At 45.8% G+C, this 25,139-nt stretch overlaps 8 non-coding genes and 6 pseudogenes across 8 annotated transcripts; 13 read left to right on the top strand and 1 right to left on the bottom strand.

Annotated features, from left to right (window-relative positions):
- Positions 1 to 1,697: 1,697 nt before the first annotated feature.
- On the bottom strand, positions 1,698 to 1,770 carry trnav-cac (transfer RNA valine (anticodon CAC)). The gene has a single exon. It is a non-coding gene; the product is annotated as a tRNA-Val (tRNA).
- Positions 1,771 to 22,285: 20,515 nt separating this feature from the next.
- LOC131121147 (5S ribosomal RNA) lies at positions 22,286 to 22,404 on the top strand. Its single transcript, XR_009127682.1, has one exon. It is a non-coding gene; the product is annotated as a 5S ribosomal RNA (ribosomal RNA).
- Positions 22,405 to 22,516: 112 nt separating this feature from the next.
- Positions 22,517 to 22,635, top strand: LOC131124196 (5S ribosomal RNA). Its single transcript, XR_009128855.1, has one exon. It is a non-coding gene; the product is annotated as a 5S ribosomal RNA (ribosomal RNA).
- Positions 22,636 to 22,747: 112 nt separating this feature from the next.
- On the top strand, positions 22,748 to 22,856 carry LOC131123687 (5S ribosomal RNA; annotated as a pseudogene).
- Positions 22,857 to 22,968: 112 nt separating this feature from the next.
- Positions 22,969 to 23,077, top strand: LOC131123892 (5S ribosomal RNA; annotated as a pseudogene).
- A 112-nt stretch (positions 23,078 to 23,189) lies between these two features.
- LOC131123479 (5S ribosomal RNA) lies at positions 23,190 to 23,298 on the top strand (annotated as a pseudogene).
- Positions 23,299 to 23,410: 112 nt separating this feature from the next.
- Positions 23,411 to 23,528, top strand: LOC131122798 (5S ribosomal RNA; annotated as a pseudogene).
- Positions 23,529 to 23,640: 112 nt separating this feature from the next.
- LOC131120178 (5S ribosomal RNA) lies at positions 23,641 to 23,759 on the top strand. The gene has a single exon (XR_009126738.1). It is a non-coding gene; the product is annotated as a 5S ribosomal RNA (ribosomal RNA).
- Positions 23,760 to 23,871: 112 nt separating this feature from the next.
- Positions 23,872 to 23,980, top strand: LOC131122461 (5S ribosomal RNA; annotated as a pseudogene).
- Positions 23,981 to 24,092: 112 nt separating this feature from the next.
- LOC131122956 (5S ribosomal RNA) lies at positions 24,093 to 24,201 on the top strand (annotated as a pseudogene).
- A 112-nt stretch (positions 24,202 to 24,313) lies between these two features.
- Positions 24,314 to 24,432, top strand: LOC131120205 (5S ribosomal RNA). Its single transcript, XR_009126765.1, has one exon. It is a non-coding gene; the product is annotated as a 5S ribosomal RNA (ribosomal RNA).
- A 112-nt stretch (positions 24,433 to 24,544) lies between these two features.
- Positions 24,545 to 24,663, top strand: LOC131123245 (5S ribosomal RNA). Its single transcript, XR_009128701.1, has one exon. It is a non-coding gene; the product is annotated as a 5S ribosomal RNA (ribosomal RNA).
- Positions 24,664 to 24,775: 112 nt separating this feature from the next.
- On the top strand, positions 24,776 to 24,894 carry LOC131121069 (5S ribosomal RNA). The gene has a single exon (XR_009127606.1). It is a non-coding gene; the product is annotated as a 5S ribosomal RNA (ribosomal RNA).
- Positions 24,895 to 25,006: 112 nt separating this feature from the next.
- On the top strand, positions 25,007 to 25,125 carry LOC131120423 (5S ribosomal RNA). The gene has a single exon (XR_009126978.1). It is a non-coding gene; the product is annotated as a 5S ribosomal RNA (ribosomal RNA).
- Positions 25,126 to 25,139: the final 14 nt, after the last annotated feature.

Here is a 25,139-nt window from a genome sequence, read left to right as displayed (position 1 = left end):
CACTTGGTATTGGATCTAATGGGTGGTGTTTCATTGTGACCACTTCAAATTGTCACAGCAATGTGATTCACTCACCTGTGCCATCATTTGATTTGCTGCCGCTAATAAAATACTTGTTTAGGAGGCACTGGTTCATCACTTTTTGCTGTTTTCCTTCAGAAGTTGTTGAAGAATTAGACCATGTTGGCAGGGACGCCATGATAGATGTCTTCCTAGTAAAACGATCGCTGATTGGTTGATCGCGAACAAGAACGGGTGTGGGTAAAACGCGGATTGTGGATTACGGACCGCGGTCTAAATAAACGATTCTGATTGGTCCATTTCAAGATTTGCAAGGATTGGTTTGCAAATTACCACCGGAGTCCGTGTTTTACCAACACCCAACAAGAACCGCTTTAAAAAAAACTCTTGGCAGTACTGCATGCTAAAGTGTACTTGCCCGACGGGAATATTAATGATTGGATTTACTTGCCCGAAATTTGTTTTAACTTGCCCCGGGCCATCGGTACATCGTTATTGTCGAGCCCTGCTTTCCTGAGACGCCGGATGGTGGTCCAGAATCTCTTCGAAGCCGTCCGGAAGTCCTTCTCCATGGCTTCTCCAAACTCCTCCCATGTCAGAGTTTTTGCCTCAGCGAATGCCAAAGCCGCGGACCGCTTGGTCTGTCGGTTCCTGTCAGCTGAAGTCCCATGAGCCAAAAAGGCCCAACTCAAGAACACAAGAACTCCTTCAGCTTGACGGCACCCCTCACCAACGGGTTCTAGGATTACCGCCACGACAGGCCCTGACCACCTTAGGGCCACTGCCGCCTCGACAATGGAGGCACAGAACATCCCTGCCTCCCTCTGGATCTTGCAGGTCACTGGGAAGATATTCGGCTCGAAGGACCAGTTGGTCCCGAACATGAAACTTTTGATCTGAGTGTCCCGGATTCAAGTCCCTGTTCAGGTGACCAGGTCTGAGGTCCTCTTGCAAACGCCTCCTTTTGCCCTCAAAGTACAAGGGCAACAGGACAATACCTTGGTACTTTATGGAAACTACATGAGGAGCCGGGCTTTTAACTGGAACTGGAAAGACTTGCGGCCCCGCACTCTCAGAAGTGGGATTTGAACATACGCCTCATTAGAGACTGCAACCTGAATGCAGCGCCTTCGACCACTCGGCCATCCTGACCCTACAGGTCTCGCTCCTTCTGTTCCCTGAGAAACTAGGTCAGCTGTGGAATTGATCAAACATCAGGATGGCCAAATCAATAAAAACAGAACAAAAAAATATATCTAGAGCAGCAAGAGGCCTGATTAGCTCAGCCGTAGAGCATGAGACTCTTAATCTCATGGTTGTGGGTTCGAGCCCCATAATTGGGCGACTCAGCATTTTTATTGATACATCTGAAAGATATCTTTCCCTGTATGTTTCAGGATCCATTTGAAGGTTCTCTTAATGGTTTTTAAATGCCTTAGGGGTTGTGGGCCTTCTTATTTTTCTGAATTTCTTTTACGTGATGAACCCTCGCGGTCCATCAGGTCCTCGAACACCGACCTGTTATTTATTCCTAGCCCATCAGTCATCCGGGAAATATGGATTGTGTGTCGAAACTGGGGATGGATGCTCGTGTACACACCTTCAGACATCAAGCACATATCCTTGTTCTTATTTGTCATCTTGATTTTTTTGTAAAAGGAGGTCTTGAAAGGCCATGTTTCCACCCAGTTTTGAACTGGGGAACTTTTGCGTGTGAGGCAAACGTGATAACCACTACACTGTGGAAACCTGAAGGAAGGGGCTTTTGAGGGGACTGGTGAAGTCACATAGCAGTTGCCAAACAATGAAACACGACGATGTGTCCGAAGTGGGGGCAGATTGGGGCTGACTCCAAATGAGTCTTAATTAGTGTTTTGGTGTTGCAGAAACTGTGGCAGCCTTCTTGTGCACCGGCGGGAATGAACTCAAAGGACAGAGCTCTTGCTTTACATGCAGGAGATAGTGGGTTTGATACCTGTATTCTCCACATGGTATGTTATGGCTTTTTCTTGCCAACAAAAGCGTTCTTGATCTCCGACATCGTACCTTATACTTTGATTGATTGCATGTGTGAGGGAGCTGCCAATCATCCCTCTTTGATCAGGTGTATGCCCCACCTACACACGGCCATGTTTCCTATTTGTGTATATAGCTGGCTTTTGTTATTTACACATACATCCTGGTTAGTACTTTAATTATATTTGTTTGCCATTTAAGTTGTTTCATTGCCACCTTAGTTAGTTTTCATTTAGAAGTCATTGGTTTGGTTCCTAATTTCTCATCAGTTTCTCCTTTCTTACGAGAAGGTGATTGATCGGGGCACAAGCATGGAGGTGCGCCCATGGGAGTGCAGGCTCGAGGCTGATCACCTTGATTGGACTCTCCCAAGTGTCACCTGGAGGAGGGGGGGGGGGGGGGGGGGGGTTAACTGTATAGTTTCTGGGTAAATGTAGTTAAATGTAGTCTAGTGCTTAAAATGTATCCAGAAAGTGGAACTTAAGTGTGCTAATATTGAAAGGCTTTTGGAACATAAAAGAAACGTGTTGAAATTGTAAATATGGTACCTTTTAGATAAATTGCCTCACCCTCTCATTGGGGAATTATGGTTGGCCCTTCACGGGTAAAAGGGGCTGGTGAATTGCTGGGCGGAAGGCCTGTTGTGTGTGTGCTGGGGAAAATACTGTTGGACTGTCTGGTCTGGGGTGCGCTTCAGAGGCTATGGCTATCCTGGGCTAGTAAGAGGCCATTTTAAAAACTAAAATCTTACAGCATGCTAATGAATCATTAGCATCAGCAATGAAGCCCCATGAGGCTTGGAACCATTTCAGTCAACTGGTTAGAGAATGGATTCATTTCTTGAATCTTCATGTGCACACGAAACCACCTGCTGGCCGTGAATCGAATTACAGGCGGATGTATCTTCATGTGTGATGCATTGAATGCTGATCTGTTTTGGCTCTTGGAAATTATGTACCACAAAAAAATGTATAACCGAATGATTAATCTACAAAGTGTAAGATAAAATATACAGTATATATAAAATACTGAATGTTTTCTTGTCCATAAATGCCATGTATCATGTGATATGGCTAGCTTCATCATGGTTGTGTTGTTTATACTGTAATATGTTACTATTATAATGTAGTACTATTAACCTTACCATGGATGGGTGAAGGTCATGTGGTACAATTCTGGCCCCTCCCTCAAATGAATCAAGCCTTGGTACACGCTTTGTAGAAGTGCCCACTCGATTTTTCGACACACACTTCGAAGCCCTGGCACCTCATCACTACTAATGATGTTTACTGATGTGATACAGGTGTGGTCAAAACTAGTGTATTTGTATATCACCACACAAGTGGACAGACAATACAATTCCAAAAGCAACACACACCTGCCATGACCCTGATTCGACCAGGGTTGCTGCGGCCACAACACAGAGTACGAACCACGATACCGTTACGGCTGTGAGCTATGCTTTTCTGGGCAAGAACCATAAACTCAGATTCGGAGGTGCAGATTGCTCATTCCAGCTGCTTCAAATTTGTCTGTGAGCAAAGCTTGAATTTTAGACTCAAATCAATTGAAAAGGCTGTCATGCACGTTTTCCTTTTGTTAGAATAAAATGTAGATAGAATGAATATAATGTCATTATCACCCTCATATCCATTTGCTTAGACAATAGAAAGTGTTTGACTGTGCTGAAGAGGGAATGTTCCTGTGACCCTGATCTCAGACCCCCAGTGACCCCCAGGTCCTGGAGGTGCCTGGATGCGCCAACAGCAACCCTGCCTGCAGATGTTTCTGTTAATCCTGCAAGAATGTGTCAAGATAAGAACTCATAAAACAATGAAAGTAATAACTCTCACATATACACACACACATTGACAAACAAATACAGCTTGTGCAACTGCCCCCCCCCCCCCTTATAGTTGCACGACAATGTAGTAGGGATCCCCGAAAGAGAATATAAAAAGAGAGTGTGAACTGCATATTCAGAATGGAGCGGCATGTCACTGGGTATGTGGTTTCACTCTCCTCGCTGCGAGTAACTTTGAATATTGTTGTCTGTCTCTTCTGTATTTCTGGATTTAAGTGTTTTTAACTGTGTCACAGGAGTTTGAACCTGACACCTTTGTGCCACTAGCTCAAAACAAAAATAGCAGTAGTTTGAGGTTAGGATCTGGATTGTCACTGTTTTGCCAAGAGTAAAATGGGTTCGAGAGAGAGGTCCTATTTGGCAAGACAAGAAAAAAGCAACAATCCAGAAGCTAGAGAGAGATGCTGATGCATGCTTTTATTTCCAGTCGTATTGACTAATGCAATGCCCTGCTTTCTGGTCTTCCTAAAAGAAACATCACAAGTCTACAACTTTTACAGAACAACTTTTGATGCATGTGTGCTGACGAGGACCAGAAGGCAGGCGCATATTACACCGCTTCTAAAATCACTGCATTGGCTCCGTGTATGTTTCAGGTTCGATTTGAAGGTTCTCGTAATGGTTTTTAAATGTCTTAGGGGATCACTTTGGCGATTCAAGATGGCGCCGGTGTGTCTGGCTCGCCGTCCCGCTCATCTTACTTTGGCTTTTCTTGTTTTTTTAATTATACTAAGGACCATAGACTCTCTGCTGGTGTATAACCGCCAAGAATTACTTAAAATCCAGCACATTGTTGCAGTATGTGTGAAACAAGAACATTGGGGGTCACACAAACCGCGTCCCTCATATCTGTCCGATGTGCCAAACTTTCTGCTGCGGGCAGAGCCGTCGCTTCCCAGGAAACGTAGACGCCGCCGGGGGACACGGGGTGGAAGACTCGTGAAACTCAAAGCTTGGCTGGCATTCTCTCCCGAGGTGGCACGGTCCCCACATAATATTCCGAGCGACTATAATGATTGTTTTCGCCGCTTCCTCTCTCGGCGTTTCCTCGCTTCCGTTGGGGCCTGGCTGGTGCCGATCGTTGGGCAACACGACGAATGCCCTGCACTGCGTACTCGCCGTCCTCATTGGGCCGCTGCCGGCGTCAGCCCCGGCAACCTTCGGCCGCTAAACCGTGCAGTTTCAGCGGCACTTAGGTGCCCAACGAAATGTGCACTGGTGAATGCGCGGTCAGTGTCAAGCAAGACATTTATCCTCCAGGACCTCTTCAAATCGTACGGTTTGGATTTATTTTTCATCACGGAGACCTGGATTAATGCCGGTGAGTCCGCTGCCTTCTCTGAGCTGGTGCCTCCTGATTGTACCTTCATCAACACGCCAAGAACCACTGGCCGTGGAGGAGGTATTGCTATTATTTTAAAAGCGTCTTTGCGCCATAAGCCACTGTCAGTGGCGTCTTTCGGCTCATTTGAGGTGAGCTGCTTCGAACTGCACCAACATGAGCGGGTGCTTTGCGCTGTCATTTATAGACCACCCAAGCACAACAAGGATTTTATTCAGGACTTTTCTGACTTTGTCGCTGCAATGCTGATAAAGTATGACAGAATTTTAATTGTGGGTGATTTTAATATTCATGTCTGCTGCCCTTCTACGCTTATGGCAAAAGACTTTTTAGAATTGATGGAAGCTTTTAATTTGACACAAAGTGTAGCAGGAGCTACACAGATACATGGACACACTTTAGAACTCGTTTTGTCTTATGGTCTTACTGTTCATAACGTCTCTGTAGGTGATGCGGTCTTCTCGGACCACAGTCCGGTTAGGTTTGACTTAGACGCACACTGTAACACCAGCCTGCCTGCTCCTGTTCGCTTTGGTCGCTTTATCAAGCCTGACGCGGCCTCGGCCTTTGCCACTCTGTTCTCCACTGCGTCTGAGGCTTTTATGACCTCCGACGCTGCACTGGACACCGAGCAGCTGATGAACTGCTTTACTTCTACCTGTGCGACTGTCTTGGACAGTTTAGCCCCTCTGAAAGTCATGCGCCCCAAAACTAAACAAGAAGAGTGGCTCAACGATGTCACTCGAGCAGCCCGGCGTGAATGCCGAAAAGCAGAGCGCAGGTGGAAGAAAGACGGTCTACAGGTCTCCTATCAAATTCTCAAGGACAGTTGGAGACATTATCAGAATGTGGTGAAGACTGAGAAAACAAAATACCTCTCAGACTTGATATCAGACAATATTAACAACCCACGTGTTCTTTTTAAAACTATTGACTCTGTTTTAAATCCCAGTCCATCCACTATACTTGAACAATCATATGAAATGTGTGAAAACTTTATGCAGTTTTTTAAGGACAAGGTTGCATCTGTACGAAGTAATATATCACCCCCCTCTTTTAATATGCCCACATTGACACAGTGCTCTAAAGGTTTTTATCAGTTTGAACCGGTGTCACTGGCTTTTATCACGGAGATGGTAAAGGGTCTTAAGCCTTCTTCTTCCCCCATCGACCCAGTCCCACCTCGCTTTTTTAGGGAGGTGTGGCCAACCATGGGTCCTTCTGTGTGTGCCATCATCAACAGTAGCCTGGCCTCTGGTACCGTGCCATCTTTCTGTAAAAAGGCTACTGTTGAACCTTTGTTGAAAAAAAACTAGTCTGGATCCTTTAATTTTATCAAATTATCGGCCAATCTCTAAACTGCCTTTTATCTCAAAGATTTTAGAAAGAAGTGTTCTTGCACAGATGCAACCTTTTTTAGATGAGAATGGGATTTTAGACACTTTTCAGTCAGGTTACAGGGCTTTTCATAGCACTGAGTCTGCACTTTTAAAGGTTTTTAACGACCTATTTTTAATAACTGACTCTGGTGGTTCAGCCATTTTAGTGCTTTTAGACCTGACTGCTGCTTTTGACACAGTGGACCATACCATTCTTTTATCTCGCCTGGAGAACTGTGTGGGTGTCAGGGGGTCTGCTCTTGAGTGGTTTAGGTCGTACCTGTCAGGGAGATGCCTTGCCGTGGGACTTGGGGGATCTTACTCCTCCACTGCTCCGCTTGACTGTGGAGTTCCGCAAGGATCAATTCTTGGGCCCATTTTATTTGCCCTCTACCTGGTCCCACTTGGCGCAGTACTTAAAAAGCATGGCATCTCCTATCACTTGTATGCGGACGACTGCCAGCTGTACTTGCCAGTCGCAAAAAATAATCATGCCCCCCTGACACCCCTTCTTGAGTGCTTAAGGGATGTCAAGGCCTGGTTGGCTCACAACTTTTTAATGCTTATCGAGGAGAAGACCGAAGCTATCCTCCTCAACTATAAAGGCCCCCCTATAGACTTCGGTCCCCTCCAAAACAACATTCGTCCCTCAGCCACCAGCCTTGGCGTCATAATAGACAGTGATTTTAAACTCAACAAACAAATTAATGCAGTTATAAAATCCTGTTTTTATCATCTTCGGCTTTTATCTAAAATTAAATCTTTTTTATCTTTGCAACAGTTTGAGCAAGTCATGCACGCTTTTATTTCATCACGTCTGGACTACTGTAATGCACTTTACTCTGGAATTAGCCAAAAGTCTCTCTCCCGCTTACAGTTAGTCCAGAACTCTGCGGCACGGCTTTTAACAGGAACCAGGGAGAAGGAGCACATCACCCCAATTCTGGCCTCCCTTCATTGGTTGCCTGTTCGTTTTAGGATTGATTTTAAGATTTTATTGTTTGTTTTTAAGGCGTTGAATGGGCTGGCCCCCAAATGCATCTCGGACCTCATCCAAGTTTACTCTCCAGCTCGGTCACTGAGGTCCGAGGGCCAGCTCCAACTTCTGGTGCCCAAGACGAGACTTAAGACCAGGGGGGACCGAGCCTTTTCTGTGGTCGGCCCCAAACTATGGAACTCTCTGCCCTCCCAAGTAAAAAAGGCCCCCAATATCGAAAGCTTTAAGTCTCGTCTTAAAACCCACTTTTATTCTCTGGCTTTTAACTCAGAGTGAGTCGTATGGTCCTGTGTCTTTTAGTTCTTTGTTTTTATTGTAATTGGTTCTATTTTTTATACTTTTATTGCTTTGTTTCTTGTTTTTAATATTTTAATATCTATTTTATTATTTTATTTCTTAAATGCTCTTTTAGTTTTGGATTATTACTTTTTATTTTTACTCGTCTGTGCAGCACTTTGGAAACTCTGTTTATAAAATGTGCTATATAAATAAAGTGGATTGGATTGGATTGGATTAGGGGTTGTGGGCCTTCTTATCTTTCTGAAATACTTATAAGTTACGAACCCTCGTGGACCCTCAGGTCCTCCGACACCGGCCTGTTATGTATTTCCAGAGTTAAAACATGGACACACACGATGAGGCATCTTTCCAGTTTTATGGCCCCGTTTGTGGAACAGCCTGCTGGAGGACCTGAGGGCCGTAGAGAACGTTGAGATTTTTACAAATAGGCTCAAAACCCGCCAATTTAATTTGGCTTTTAACTCTTGCTCCTAGTATACTCTTTTTTTAACTTTTGAACTTGACTTTTATTTAATGATTATTTTATACCCTATACCTTTTATTTTGGATCTTAACCAAATGTTTTTATAGTTTTACACATGCTTATTTTAGTTTTTATTAATGTTCCTATAGATTTCATTTTTATGTTTATTTCTATATATACATTAAGGGAAAAGACCACAAGGAAATGCGCACAAAAAATAATTCTCACTTGTGGCCACTCAGACTGGCATTATTTCACCAATCCTGTTCAAAGCTCAGCACTTCATATGATTTCCATAGTGTTGTGGTAACCATGTGCCCCTAACCTGTGAAAGGTCCCCAGTTCAAAACTGTCATAAATAAGCAGGGTGACATGGCAGTCATAGCAGAGGTTAGTTTTCATCGATCGATCTAAAGCACCAGATGAAGGCTTTCGCTCAGGAAAACCGAAATCTGTGACACCGTGGTGAAGTTAGTTTCACGTTGGATATTCTCCTCCATAGAAACGGCGGTCGTTCCCCTCACTGTGCCGGCCGGGCTGCTCTCTCCTGCTGCGGGGAGCTCACACGGAAGTCCCGCCCTCTATGCCGCTTGTTCGGACTAGGGACCGTCAATAAATTTCCATTCATTTCTATTCCATTGAAGAGAGTTTGCTAAAAAAAAAAAATTAAATCACACCAGAAATTGATCCACAACCGTGTCAAATAATAATTCGGTGTGCAGAGAAGGTGATTGGCTGCAATTTCCCGTCCCTCCAGATCTGTACGCCTCCAGGACCCTGAGGTGTGCAGAAAGGATTGTGGCTGATCCCTCTCACCCCGGACACAGACTCTTCGAAACGCTCCCCTCTGGCAGGAGGCTGCGGTCCATCAGGACCAAAACCTCACGCCACAAGAACAGTTTCTTCCCGTCTGCTGTCAGTCTCATCAACAAAGCCCGGAACCCCACCTGACACTCTTCACACCCCACCTCTGCCTCATCCTGCCACTTTGACACTTTCATTATATGCGTTACATTAACGCTCAGTTTGGACAATCAGACTGCACTTCCGGAATAACAAACAAAAAACAGACTGTGTACATATATCTATACTGTTGTTCTGTATATTTAGTATTTTTCATATTTTGTATTTTTCATTCTTTTTTAAATAGATGTGTCTGCACCTACTATACCAAAACAAATTCCTCGTATGTGTTTGATCATACATGGCAATAAAGCTTTTCTGATTCTGAAGCCCATTTTTAGAAGTTTTATATTTTATTGGGCTTCATATGACATTTTAACATTAAAAATTGAAAGATTTTGTATTATAGCATGCAGGCCATGCAACCTTGGCACTTCAAATCACTTTATGTTAATCACCTTATATTAATATTACAATGCATACCTTAAACTGTTGGTGAGCTATAATAGATTAATTATTTGAGTGGTGTTCTCGCTGCCTTCAGGGAAAAGACACTGGTCTATTTGCTCCAGGGCCACCAGACTGGTTGACAGCCTGTATCCTCAAAACAACTGGAACTGCTAAAGGGACACCATTTGTCGGATTGTTTTCATTGTCCCCATCTCATGTCCTGTGCTGCCCTGTCCAGCTGCTGAACTTTGGGTTACTGTGTTAATACCTTCTGCACAAAGTATTGCTGGAGTATTAAAAAGCAGTATATTAACTCCATCTGTGAAATTTGGCTGTTATGCACGTGCTATGCTGCATAAAAAAATCATTGACAAATGTATTGATTGAATTATTGGGCTAATATTTTGAATGACTTACAATAAATCCATTTCAAGTGAAAACTGGCCTCGTAGTACTATGCACACCTTTTTGTTTTTCAAATAATGTTTAATCAGATTTAATATGAATTTGTTACACAAGTCATTATCAATACCTTCCAGGTCATATGACCTTTGACCTACAAACCACTTTGTATCAGAAGGAATTGTCTGTTAGTACCATACACACCTTTTTGATTTGGTACTTAACTTTACTAGGATTCGTGATTATTTTTTTACACAAATCATTATCAATAGCTTCCAGGTCATGTGATCTTTGACCTCCAAACCACTTTGTATCAGTAGGAATGGTTTCCTAGTACCATACATGCCTTTTTACTTTGCTACTCAACTCTGCTAGGATTTTATATGTATTTTTTCTATGAACTATTATCAACAGCTTCCAGGTCATTAGACCCCTGACCTCCAAACCACTTTGTATCAGTAGGACTTGTCTGCGAGTACCATACACGCCTTTTTGCTTTGCTACTCAACTTTGTAACGATCGCGGCCTCCTATGGAGGTAACGAGGCTACAACGCAAAAAGGAAGGTCGCGGGGGGAGTGGATATCAGCTATAAGAAAAAAAAAGGAAACTGTCGAAAATGTTGGATTGCCACACCACGGCAGTTTAATTACACCAAAACCAACCCCGCATGTCATCCCCTCCCAACCAACCTAACTAACTAACCAACTAACTAACTCAACGTCCCACCCGCCAACAAAGACAACCATGAAACACCCAAATTAATCCCGAAAGTGTACCCTCCACCCCGCAAGTGTCCCAAAGTTCCCGAAGAGTCAGTGCTTGTCCACAAAACAGAGGTGAAAGCCGCGGTTCCACTCACGGACGCACATCCACTTCTCCGTCCAATCCCTGGGTCCGGAACCTTGCCCAAAGTCCAATTGCTCAAGCCAGGAGGGAAAAGGAAATCCCGTCAGCTGTCGCTTGACAAAGTTGGCCCTCGTGGTGTTGTGGAAAAATTTTCTATCATCCTAAGTAGGATAGAGAATGCCTGAAATAAATACATAGCTCTGGCAGTTTTTATTACCTTTGCAAAACAAAGGGGTCAGACAACACACAGTATGCATGGCGGTCTGTAGGTGTCTGGCCAAGAGTGGTCTCTTGGCGGGAACTTTTATACTCCATAGCATGCAAATGAATTACATTACAAGAGAAAAGAGACTTTCTTGTCACTCCCCCGATGCCACCCTCATGTATGGGGGTTAGTCTACACACCCAATCTTCTGGCACGGTTTGTCACACCCATGCGAGACAACCTCCTAGGGTCAGCCATTTGGTGGGACATCCTGATGTCCCCTTATCCCATGAAGGTAAAGCTTTGATCAAAGAATGACCTCCTCTGACACTGCCCCGACACTGTCCCTAACCCCAGGTTACAGATAGCCTCCTGCTGTGCCACCATCTTTGAAGGGACAGCAGGATGTGCTCGGATGCAAATGTTGAAGCTCTACAAAAGGCCTTAAAGTAATTCACACAATGTGTAACCTATGTTATACCTGTGAAATATAAATTTTTCCATCACAGTGGCTAAAACGCCGGCTCTCAGCATCCCCTCGCGTGTGTGACGTCACAATTTTTCTCTTTCTCCAACCACCCCGGCGTGCTGGAAGAGCCTCCTTAAATACGCGCCACCTACAGGCGTGTCTGCTCACTGCAGTCGCTCTTGCAGATGAGGAGGATGCATGGTAACAATGATGATGCACGTATATATGGTCCTGTACCTGTTTCCCCGTACACAGATCATGGCAGTAGTTTTTCTTACAGCTGAGTATATCGTAGCGAAGCACTTATGGACCCCACTACCTCAACTGATGGAGATCTGTGCCCATTACACCACCCCCCCCAGCCAGCGGCTTACCGGGGCCATAATAGGGCTTCATGTCTACCATATTTATAGTTTACAGGACCTAATTTCTTCTCTACCCGAGCAGGGCCTACCCATCTGGGAGCAAGTTTGGCATAGAATTTTGCCGAAGCTTTGGATAGTGGGTGTGCCCTAACGCAGACCAGATCCCCGACAGCGAAGTGTACATCTCTGCGACCTGCATTACAATATCTGGCTTGTCGAGCTTTGGCCGCACCAACATGTCTCTCCACTTCATTGTGCAACTGTGTGTGTGTGTGTATTGTGTGGTATGCGGATGTGTGTGGTGATGGAGCTTTGTGTACCAGTCGTTCCAGCGGTCCCATCAAGTTCCTACCAAGGGCCAACATGGCGGGAGTGGTGCCTGTTGTCTCGTGGACTGCGGTGTTGAGAGCGAGACGGAACTCAGGCAACCATCCATCCCAGTCTTGATGATGGTTCCCCACAAAGGAGGCAATCATTGTTTTTAAGGTCCGATTGACTCTTTCAGTCATGTTTGTTTGGGGGTGGTAGGCTGTGGTCAGCTTATGGGACACTCCCCAAGCTTCACACAACTGGAACATCAACTGACTAGTGAACTGGGGGCCACGGTCGGACACCATGTATTTAGGAACCCCCCATCGGGTGAAAATGTCGTTCTTCAAGATTTGGCATACCTTGGGGGTTTTAGCATCCCTCTGTGCAAAAAGCTCCACCCACTTTGAGAAGTAGTCCACCACTACCATCAGTACCGAGTTCCGGGCCCTGCTGAGTGGAAATGGCCCCATGAAGTCCACTCCAATCATCTCCCCAGGGGCCTTGACCTCAGGGGACTGAAGATGTCCGGCAGGCTTGCTGTTAGGGCTTTTGTACTGTTGACATGTACTGCATGCACTGACGTGGCTCCAAACATCTCCTCGGACCGTTGGCCACCAAGCCACTTCCAGAACGTTTAGGACGGTCTTTGTCCTCCCCAGATGGCCACCGAAGGGGCTGTTATGGAAGTAGGCCAGGAACAGTGGTACCAGGGCACCAGGCACTACGAGTTGGTACTTGAAGCCACCGTGCTTTGATGGTATTCCTCGGTACCACACACCTTGCTGAAGTTGATAGTGGATGCGCCCCGGCTTAGGATGGTCAACCGAGCGAGGGTCCACATTCCAGGCAAGTTGGATCCATTTTCTGGGCTTCCGCAATGTGGAGCATACCTGGGAGGTCTGACCAGTAATTCTTTGGGACAGCTAGACATACTTCCCCCTCTGATGACTGGGGTGCACGGGACAGGGCATCGGGCACCACGTTGCAGCATCCTTTCTTGTAATTGATCCTAAAGGAGAAACCTTGCAGCCTCAGAGTCCACCGGGTAAGCCGAGACGACGTCTTGGGGCAGTTGAATGCCCATGAGAGGGCGCTGTGATCTGTGAATACATCAAAGGTGGTCCCCACAAGAAAGTGTCTCCACCTTTCAACAGCCCAAACAACAGCCAGGCATTCCTTTTCTGCAGTGGAGTAACGGAAAAACCTCTGGAGACTTTTCACGTTGGTTGGCGGCGGGTAGGCAGTAATAGCAGAGAAACCAGATGTCTCAAAAAGGTGAGCTGGCGTTGGAGTAAGTGGCACTTTTTCACGTTGAGCGTTAAGTTGGCTTGATGTAATTTTCGAACACAGCGTCAAGGTCGAGGAGATGTTCCTCTGTCTTCGAGAATACAATGATGTCGTCAATGTACATGAAACAGGTCCTCCCTCTCAGCTCACCCAAGACGGTCTCCATCAACCGCTGGAAGGTAGCCCCAGCGTTCTGCAGTCCAAAAGGCATAACCTTGAACTGGAACAGGCCTAGGTGGGTGGTCATGGCAGTCTTCGGCTTGCACTCCACATCCATGGCCACTTGCCAGTATCCACTCTGCAAGTCCAGGGAGCTGAAATAGGTGGCGCCGAGCAGGGACTCCAATATCTCATGGACCAGGGGCATGGGGTACGCATCATGCAGTGTTTTAGCATTGAGGCCCCTGTAATCCAAGCAGAACCGGGGTGTCCCATCCTTCCGGGGAGTCAGCACTACAGGCGATGCCCACGGCGATGTTGATGGCTCAATCGCTCTTCGATTATCTGCTGTTTTTGGCAGGACACCCTGTAAGCCCTCCGCTTCACCGGCACCTCATCGGCCGTCCTGATTTTATGGGTAATGATCCGGGTGGCACCAGTGGTCTCAGTCCAAACGTTTGGCCACTTCTGCAGCAGCGGCCTCACAACTTCGGGCTGAGCCTCAAAGAATGGAATGTTGGATGGGTGGCCTTTGGGCTCCTCGTCAACAGCCATGTAAAAATTCACAGAAGATTGAGTATGATTCCAGTGTAGTTTATCTCGGGTTTTGTTGAGAAACCTAAACTCTTTCCCACCTGACATAGCATACTTGCGGAGATGAGGTTTGAGTCACGACCTAGGAGCAGCGGCATACACAAATGGTTGTCAGGCATCACATGTACTACCAGAGTGCCGTGGAAGTCCTGCAGGGTGAGGAGCAGGGTGGCTTTTCCAAGTGCCCTTTTCTCTTGCCCATTGGCCATGATGAACCTTGGAATTCCGCTTGGCTCTAGGATTTCCCCCTCCTTCTTATTGCCTTCCACAAGGAGTGACTCATCAGGGAGTAGGAGCACCCTGAGTCAAGGACTGCATCCCCATGCGAACCTCGCAGGCTTACAGGCACGACCAAAAGGGCTTTTTCTCCCACTGCAAAGGCGAGGTCAGCTGCTGTGCTTTGGCTTGACCCCTGCTCCGCCTTCTTGCCCGGCCTTTTCACTGGGTTAGCCTGTTGTACACGACTCCAATAGTCTTTGGTGTTGCTCCAGTCCCTCTCGATCAGGGAGACAACCTTAACCATCTGGTCCACTGTGGATACGATACCCCGCAACACGCTGGCCAGCCTTGGGTTACAGGCACCGAGTATGCGCCGCACGATTTCCTCTTCCTCCATGTCGGGTCTCCATTTCAGGCACAGGGCGCGGTAATCATACGCAAAGTCACGCAGACACTGATTGGGGGTTTGCACATTGGAACGGAGCTGCTCTTCGATCTCAGATTGGTAGTCGGTGGATAAAAAAGCCTCAAGAAAGGACTGCTTGAAGGTAGCCCAGCATGTTATTTTACTGCGGGCAGCCAACCACCAGCTTCGTGCAGGTCCCTTTAGGACTGCATTGAGGGTTCCCACCAGTTCGGCATCACTCAGAGGCCTGAGAGCCAGGAAGTTCTCACATTGCTCAATGAATTCTGTTACATCAGCAGAACTCCTGGACTCTCCAAACTGGGGAAACTCCATCCTCGCTGTGACAGCCGGCGGAATGGGAAAGGTGGCATCGATGGCGGGCGGCTGGTTGCTGCCTGACGCTGGAGGTGCAGGGGTGGAGAAACTAGCAGGTCTCCAGGGCAGGCGACTCTTGGTCAGGGTCTTCTTAAGCGCTTCGTCCCACCTTGCATCTCGGCGTTTCAAGCAGGCTACCACAACTTGATCAAAATGTTGTAGCTTGGTGTCCACATATGCCTTTAATTCTGCCGTCATCGTCTCCATTGCCGCTCTAAGCCCCTTCTCTTGACTGAGTGTGCTGAGTGTACAGCCCTGTTTCGTCATCGCCCTCATCAGCCTGTGCGGCGTCCTGATCTGGCTGGTCCAAATACATGGACCCCAACAGGCTGGACAGTTCAGTGACTGCTGTGTGGCTATGCCTGTAGGTGACATGTCGGCAAGGCTCAAGGAGCGGTGTCAGGTCCTGGGCTGTTTCAGCCCCGTCCACTCTGTCGTCCTCGTCTGACACCTGCTGGCTGGAAGCTGACATAACTCCGGTTTATGTATGCAAATGTATTATGCTGTGTGTTATGCTGTGTGTAAAAGTAGATGAGTGACAATATGCTTGGATGGAAAACAGTGGAAATGCCGCACTGATGGACCCCACTACCTCAGCTGATGAACTTCTGTGGCCATTACATCTTTACTAGGATTTTTGATGAATTTTTTACACAAATCATTATCAATAGCTTCCAGGTCATACGACCCTTGACCTCCAAACTACTTTGTATCAGTTGGACTTATCTGCTAGTACCGTACACGCCTTATTGCTTTTCTACTCAACTTTGCTAGGATTTTATGTATTTTTTTGAAATGAACTATTATCAATAGCTTCCAGGTCATATGACCCTTGACCTCCAAACCACTTTGTATAAGTTGGACTTGTCTGTTAGTACCGTACATGGTTTTTTGCTTTGCTACTCAACTTTCCTAAGATTTTATGTAATTTTTTGAAGTGAACTATTATCAATAGCTTCCAGGTCATGTGACCTTTGACCTCCAAACCACTTTGAATCAGTAGGAATTGTCTGCTAGTACCATACACGCCTTTTTGCTTGCTACTCAACTTTGCTGGGATTTTATATAATTTTTTGAAATTAAATATTATCAATAGCTTCCATATCATGTGACCTTTGACCTCCAAACCACTTTGTATCAGTAGGAATTGTCTGCTAGTACCATACATGCCTTTTTGCTTTGCGACTCAACTTTTCTGGGATTTTATATAATATTTGGAAATTAAATATTATCAATAGCTTCAAGGTCATATGACCCTTGACCTCCAAACTACTTTGTATCAGTTGGACTTGTCTGTTAGTACTGTACAGGTCTTATTGCTTTGCTACTCAACTTTGCTAGGATTTTATATAATTTTTTTTAAATGAAATATTATCAATAGCTTCCAGGTCATGTGACCTTTGACCTCCAAACCACTTTGTATCAGTAGGAATTATGTGCTACTACCATACACACCTTTTTGCTTTGCTACTCAACTTTCCTCAGATTTTATATGCATTTTTTATATGAACTATTATCAATAGCTTCCAGGTCATATGACCCGTGACCTCCAAACCACTTTGTATCAGTTGGACTTGTCTGTTAGTACCGTACATGGTTTTTTGCTTTGCTACTCAACTTTCCTAAGATTTTATGTAATTTTTTGAAATGAACTATTATCAATAGCTTCCAGGTCATGTGAGCCTTGACCTCCAAACTACTTTGTATCAGTTGGACTTGTCTGTTAGTACCGTACAGGCCTTATTGCTTTGCTACTCAACTTTGCTAGTATTTTATATAATGTTTTGAAATAAACTATTATCAATAGCTTCCAGGTCATGTAACCTTTCACCTCCAAACTGCTTTGTATCAGTAGGAATTGTCTGCTAGCACCATACACGCCTTTTTGCTTTGCTACTTACCTTACTAGGATTATTGATGAATTTTTTTTACACAAATCATTATCAATAGCTTCCAGGTCATGTGACCTTTGACCTCCAAACCACTTTGTAGGAATTGTCTGCTAGTACCATACAGGCATTTCTGCTTTGCTACTAAACTTTGCCAAGATTTTATATAAAAAAAAATGTTTACATAAATACCAATAGCGCCCAGGTCAGGATCCTTGACCTCCAAACCACTTTGTATCAGTAGGACTCTTATGATGGTACAATAGGAGTGGCAGTCAATCAGGCCGGGAATACTATTAACTAAATGCTAAAGTGTACAAATAAGTCTTGAGTTGAGACTTTAACATTTCCACTGAGGTAACAGCTCTAGTATCAGCAGTTAGGGCATTCCACAATGCTGGAGCCCCAATGGAAAAGGCTCTCGAGCCCGCATTCTTCTTTCTTGTCCTTGTTGGGGCATTGTTGCTCAAATGGTAGTGTGGTCGTACCTGAAGGTACTAACGGCAAGCTTTACAAACTAGACATTGGAAGACCAGAAAGCAGCACAAGCAGCACACAGTAATAGAGGTGAGACATGACAAATGCATGGAGTAGGTTCTCTGCATCGGAAGTGGATAGAAGTCGATACATAGAACAAGAGGTGTCCAAACAATGAGGCAAAGTTGCAACAAAAGCACAACTCAGGGAGCATTCATTCTTTCATTAATTTTCTACTGCTTATCCTCACAAGGGTCGCGTGCATGCTGGAGACTATCCCAGCTGTGTTAGGGAATACACCCTGGACTGGTGGCCAGCCAATCCCAGGGCACATATAGACAAACAACCATTCACACTCACATTCATACCTATGGCCAATTTGGAGTGGCCAATTAACCTAGCATGTTTTTGGAATGGGGGAGGAAACCGAAGTGACCCGAGAAAAACCCACACATGCACGGGGAGATCATGCAAACTCCACACAGAAGGTGGAATAGAACTCAAGTTTCCTAGCTGTGTGGCCTGCACACTAACCACTCGACACAGTGCAGCCTACTCAAGGAGCAGTCCAAGTTAAAACAAAAACACTGTAGTTAAAGGGATTCAGGAAAATGACGCGTTAGGTGCTGGAACCAAAAACACGGATGCAGAAACCAGCGGGCAGGTACTCAGTACAATACAGGTAAAAGCCAGAAAGTGAGGGGTCAAAGCGTTGCTTTCACCAGATTGTCCCAATCTGGTGGTTTGCAGCTAGGAGCAGGGATGATAAGTAATCCCAGGGCTATTGGGCTCTGGTGTGCAGAAGAAGCCCGCCTGCTGCCAATCAAGGTGTACTAAAAGAGAAGAGGCAGCAGGAGGCAGCAGAGCAACAACACAGATCATGACAGTTTTATGTAACATGGTAATTGTAGCTTACACTTTTCCCTGGCATAGTAAATCTGTTTAGCATGGAGGGGTATCTAGATCTGCCGTAAAGGCTGGACAAGACACAAAAACACTTAAAACACAATGTTCTGCCAACATCAACTTTTATTGGCACAGAGGACAAAGCCAGTGATTATCTTCCACTTTCTTGAGATCGTCAATTTTTATTCCAACGCATTCCCCGTGAAACCACCGGTCACATATGTCACATTAAATCTGTCATAATGGGAAAAAATGAAATTGTCAAAATCAACAATTAATGTCCTGTAAATGTAATGTCATTCTGTGTCATTCATGTGTAATGTCATCTTACACAACCAGTATCACTCTTCACAGTCTATGTAGCTGTGGCAGCAGTAGATGTAGGTGGGTCTTTGGAGGCACAGATCACACACCAGGAATCCATTTGGAAAACTACAAAATCATTATATTTTCAATGAGTGCATTAAAAATGTACCTTATAAATTGATGACCTATTAGCTACCTGATCCCTGCAGAAGTTCAAGGGCCATTGTTTTTCTTTCAGTTCTCATGCTGTCTGTCGTTGTAGAAAACATTATATTGGGGATCCTTAGAAACGTCTGAATAATTTCCTTTGCCATCTAGACATAATTTTGTTAATAGAGTAGGTTTCAAGTCCAATTATGCTCAATTGTATCCCGTAAATTACCTTGGCTACGATGACACCACAACTGCTGATGGAAATCCTTTTGCAGTGGATGTTTCATCACCGCCCCTTCCCAATCAATATCAATCCAGTCTTTTGCTTTGTGGCGCACCCTTCTCATGTGCAGGTATTCCCTGGAAAAACATGTATTATTTTACATAATGTGAGTTGTAAGCATAAATATTTACTTTAGTTTTGTTTGCAGCCATTTTTGACGCCTTCTTTTCTGCAGCATATCCACTCGGATCTAACAGGTACACTGTTTTTTGTTCCACATGAACAAACTGAAATCATTACACAAATAACTGAGCAACGACTTCAAAAAATATCTGTGTACACCTACATGCAACTACACTGAGCACTAGGGAGAGGACTAGGGAGAGGACTAGGGAGAGGACTAGGGAGAATAGGTAACATATTGTATCAACATACTGTGTGACACCCCTTCACCAGATGGTGCCATCTGCTGTGCGTTAGAGGAAGCACAATCTGCTCCCTTTCTTGTTGGTCAAGACGCAGGGCTCACTGCAGCAAGCCAGAAGGCACAATTTGCCTCTTCTGCTGCTTCGTCAGTGTCTGGTGGAAAAGACGCATCCCGCTTCTGCTCCATGTCATCCTGTTTCCGTCCAGACCAAGGCAATCTCCAGTTTATCTCTTAGTTGCACGTTATCCACCTGCGCTCCTGTGTCAATGCCATGTTTTTGTGTTGCCCTGTTCTGTGCTTGCCTGCAATTGAGTGTCATTCCTCGCATCCCGGGGTTGCGCCACAACACCACCATGCCAATACATTACAAGATGGATGAACAGACAGCAAACACACAAGTCAGGGCCGCAAGTGACAGTTAAACTGCCAAACCCCCACAACATGCAGTAACGGTCTCATGAAAACCGCTTGACGTGGCCAAGCTTCCTTATTTCAAAAATGTTTTAATAAACAAGGTGAAGGAAGGGTTAATATTAATTAGAATCATACCTTTTTACAAGATACTCAAAGTGCTTCACAATGAAGTAAAGCCATTATCCATTCACTCCTCAGTTACACACAAGTGGTGGAATCAACATCCATAGCCACAGCTGCCCTGTAGTACACTGCTGGAAAAATGGTTTCCAATTTACGCCTATGGCCTCTTCGACCACCAAGAAACATTCATTCACATTCATACACCAGTGTGGGCCGCTCTGGAGACAAGGTGGGTGAAGTATCTTTGTCTGGGGACACGAGCGACTACTGGGTGGAGGGAGCAAGGATCGAACCGCCAATATTCCAGTTTCTGGATGACTGACTAGCTCTACTTCCTTAGCCAATGACACCCAGCAAAAAATATCATCAATGATTTGTTAAATGTCAAGTGACCCATAATAATTTAACCCATAATGTCCTCTTTTAAGAATTGCAGTCTGGCTTCTGTAGTGTCCTCTTTAGGACAAAAGATAATCTTTTGTGCGACAATGTGTAATTGCACCCCCAGCACAGCACTGAAAATGCACTGAAAACCCCGTGCAGCCACAAATTATCATGACAGTTAAAATTTTTACTTATTTGATTTACTTATGAGTTGTTCCTATGATTGTAGGTATGTCCTTGGGATCCTTAAAATCTTACAAAAGAAAATGCATTATTATTATCATCAGTGGTTCAAGTGGTCCATCATATAAATGTGGTCCAGTACCCCTTTCTTGTGGGCAGCAAGGTGGAGCATAGCCTCAATTACCTGAGAAATATGCAATTAATGTCTATCCATATATGTATATGCGGAGATACATACAAACACACACATGTATACCTCTCCAACCAGCCATTCATGAGGTCTGAGGGTCTGGAGCTCACTCTGGCGAATAAGGATACTAGATGCTACATTTTGAGAAGGGATGGCGGCCACAACAATCTCTGTTTCCTTTTTTTGACACAATAAAGTTAACTGTAAAACATAAACAAAACTTTTTGGATTGATGAATACCATATTCAAGTTGTGCATTTTTGATAATGTGCACACTGTTAGAATTACATTTCTATACAATATAATACTGCAATTACATAGATTTACATTGGCTTGCATTGAAAAAAGCTTACCTGTGCCTCGGTTTCTTTCCTCGGTTGTGTTTTTGAAATACTTTGACCTGGCAGACTTAGCAGTACTGCTGCGTTTATTCCAGGCCTCCTGATGGTCATCCTCTGGCATTAAATGAGAGTCTTTTCCTCTGTACAGTATTTCTATTGGTAAGTTGTGCTCGTTTAGATGTTCCACATACCGTCCCTGCAGTGCACTGTACATGATGTTCACAAATTCCGCTGGTCTTAAATGCCTTCTTCTCTGTAAAACAGAGTTTTTTACCAGCCCAAACCACATCTCCACATAACAGTTGGTTTCTCTGCTTTTTTTGGTTTGATTAGTTTTTTTGACAGTCTTATCGTATCTTTTAAGATCGCCCAGTGCAATTCCACTCCAGAGAGGAAAGAAGCCCATGTATTTCCTCAAAAGAATGTCCACAACACCTGGGCAGAAGTATGCATTGGCCTGTCCATTTTTTTCTTGATGAGAAATGTCAAACTAAGCTTGGTCCCTTTTTTGCCAGAAGGCTTTGGTAAAGGGTGACTGATCCACAAACTAATTTGCTGATCCAGGGTCTCCCTTCTCACAGACCTCGGTCAGAGGCTCAGCTTTGTGGATCTTCATGACCTTCTGCAGATGCTGTAGACTCCCCCGAAGCAAGTTGTTTTCTTCTTCGCTGAAGAAAACAACGCACATATGATGAAAAATTGTAGCGCTGTTTCAACATCTGTGCTGTTTTGGACAGCAGCAAAACAGTAGGTAGCAAATTCCTTAGATTTTTTGCATTTGGTTTTGCTGCCGATTGCCTGGCTAACAGCTTTTAAAATATGGGCTGCACAGAGATGAAGGATAGTGAAGGGTCGGTTGAAGTCACCTTGATGGTGGACAATGGGCCCTGGCACCTTACGGCCATACTACCCTGAAAACGCCCGATCTTGTCCGATCTCGGAAGCTAAGCAGGGGCGGGCCTGGTTAGTACTTGGATGGGAGACCGCCTGGGAATACCAGGTGCTGTAAGCTTTTTATGGTTTCTGCTCTTGCCTGACAGCAGAGGGCGCTGTTTGACATGTTTTGCTGGAGTCTAGTTTGGCCTGCGTCACCTTCAAATAGGAACTTTTCAGTGGCCCTGGCAGCTTACGGCCATACTACCCTGAAAACGCCCGAACTCGTCCGATCTCGGAAGCTAAGCAGGGGCGGGCCTGGTTAGTACTTGGATGGGAGACCGCCTGGGAATACCAGGTGCTGTAAGCCTTTTATGGTTTCTGCTCTTGCCTGACAGCAGAGGGCGCTGTTTGACACTTTTTGCTGGAGTCTAGTTTGGCCTGCGTCGCCTTCAAATAGGATCTTTTCAGTTGACTTGGCAGCTTACGGCCATACTACCCTGAAAACGCCCGATCTCGGAAGCTAAGCAGGGGCGGGCCTGGTTAGTACTTGGATGGGAGACCGGCTGGGAATAACAAGTGCTGTAAGCTTTTTATGGTTTCGGCTCTTGCCTGACAGCAGAGGGCGCTGTTTGAAACTTTTTGCTGGAGTCTAGTTTGGCCTGCGTCGCCTTCAAATAGGATCTTTTCAGTTGCCTTGGCAGCTTACAGCCATACTACCCTGAATTTGCCCGATCTCGGAAGCAAAGCAGGGGCGGGACTGGTTAGTACTTGGATGGGAGACCGCCTGGGAATACCAGGTGCTGTAAGCTTTTTATGGTTTCTGCTCTTGCCTGAAAGCAGAGGGCGCTGTTTGACACTTTTTGCTGGAGTCTAGTTTGGCCTGCGTCGCCTTCAAATAGGATCTTTTCAGTTGACTTGGCAGCTTACGGCCATACTACCCTGAAAACGCCCGATCTCGGAAGCTTAGCAGGGGCGGGCCTGGTTAGTACTTGGATGGGAGACCGCCTGGGAATAACAGGTGCTGTAAGCTTTTTATGGTTTCTGCTCTTGCCTGACAGCAGAGGGCGCTGTTTGAAATTTTTTGCTGGAGTCTAGTTTGGCCTGCGTCGCCTTCAAATAGGATCTTTTCAGTTGCCTTGGCAGCTTACAGCTATACTACCCTGAAATTGCCCGATCTCGTCCGATCTCGGAAGCAAAGCAGGGGGGGACTGGTTAGTACTTGGATGGGAGACCGCCTGGGAATACCAGGTGCTGTAAGCTTTTTATGGTTTCTGCTCTTGCCTGAAAGCAGAGGGCGCTGTTTGACACTTTTTGCTGGAGTCTAGTTTGGCCTGCGTCGCCTTCAAATAGGAACTTTTCAGTGGCCTTGGCAGCTTACGGCCATACTACCCTGAAAACGCCCGAACTCGTCCGATCTCGGAAGCTAAGCAGGGGCGGGCCTGGTTAGTACTTGGATGGGAGACCGCCTGGGAATACCAGGTGCTGTAAGCTTTTTATGGTTTCTGCTCTTGCCTGACAGCAGAGGGCGCTGTTTGACACTTTTTGCTGGATTCTAGTTTGGCCTGCGTCGCCTTCAAATAGGATCTATTCAGTTGACCTGGCAGCTTACGGCCATACTACCCTGAAAACGCCCGATCTCGGAAGCTAAGCAGGGGCGGGCCTGGTTAGTACTTGGATGGGAGACCGCCTGGGAATACCAGGTGCTGTAAGCTTTTTATGGTTTCTGCTCTTGCCTGACAGCAGAGGGCGCTGTTTGACACTTTTTGCTGGAGTCTAGTTTGGCCTGCGTCGCCTTCAAATAGGATCTTTTCAGTTGACCTGGCAGCTTACGGCCATACTACTTTGAAAACGCCCGATCTCGGAAGCTAAGCAGGGGCGGGCCTGGTTAGTACTTGGATGGGAGACCGCCTGGGAATACCAGGTGCTGTAAGCTTTTTATGGTTTCTGCTCTTGCCTGACAGCAGAGGGCGCTGTTTGACACTTTTTGCTGGAGTCTAGTTTGGCCTGCGTCGCCTTCAAATAGGATCTTTTCAGTTGACCTGGCAGCTTACGGCCATACTACCCTGAAAACGCCCGATCTCATCCGATCTCGGAAGCTAAGCAGGGGTGGGCCTGGTTAGTACTTGGATGGGAGACCGCCTGGGAATACCAGGTGCTGTAAGCTTTTTATGGTTTCTGCTCTTGCCTGACAGCAGAGGGCGCTGTTTGACACTTTTTGCTGGAGTCTAGTTTGGCCTGCGTCGCCTTCAAATAGGATCTTTTCAGTTGCCCTGGCAGCTTACGGCCATACTACCCTGAAAACGCCCGATCTCGTCCGATCTCGGAAGCTAAGCAGGGATGGGCCTGGTTAGTACTTGGATGGTAGACCGCCTGGGAATACCAGGTGCTGTAAGCTTTTTATGGTTTCTGCTCTTGCCTGACAGCAGAGGGCGCTGTTTGACACTTTTTGCTGGAGTCTAGTTTGGCCTGCGTCGCCTTCAAATAGGATCTTTTCAGTTGCCCTGGCAGCTTACGGCCATACTACCCTGAAAACGCCCGATCTCGTCCGATCTCGGAAGCTAAGCAGGGACGGGCCTGGTTAGTACTTGGATGGGAGACCGCCTGGGAATACCAGGTGCTGTAAGCTTTTTATGGTTTCTGCTCTTGCCTGACAGCAGAGGGCGCTGTTTGACACTTTTTGCTGGAGTCTAGTTTGGCCTGCGTCGCCTTCAAATAGGATCTTTTCAGTTGCCCTGGCAGCTTACGGCCATACTACCCTGAAAACGCCCGATCTCGTCCGATCTCGGAAGCTAAGCCGGGGCGGGCCTGGTTAGTACTTGGATGGGAGACCGCCTGGGAATACCAGGTGCTGTAAGCTTTTTATGGTTTCTG

Source organism: Doryrhamphus excisus, chromosome 2 (assembly GCF_030265055.1).
Source record: "Doryrhamphus excisus isolate RoL2022-K1 chromosome 2, RoL_Dexc_1.0, whole genome shotgun sequence".
Classification (NCBI taxonomy): domain Eukaryota; kingdom Metazoa; phylum Chordata; class Actinopteri; order Syngnathiformes; family Syngnathidae; genus Doryrhamphus; species Doryrhamphus excisus.
Note: the sequence above shows the minus strand (reverse complement) of the source record. Positions and strands in the feature narration are given on the sequence as shown.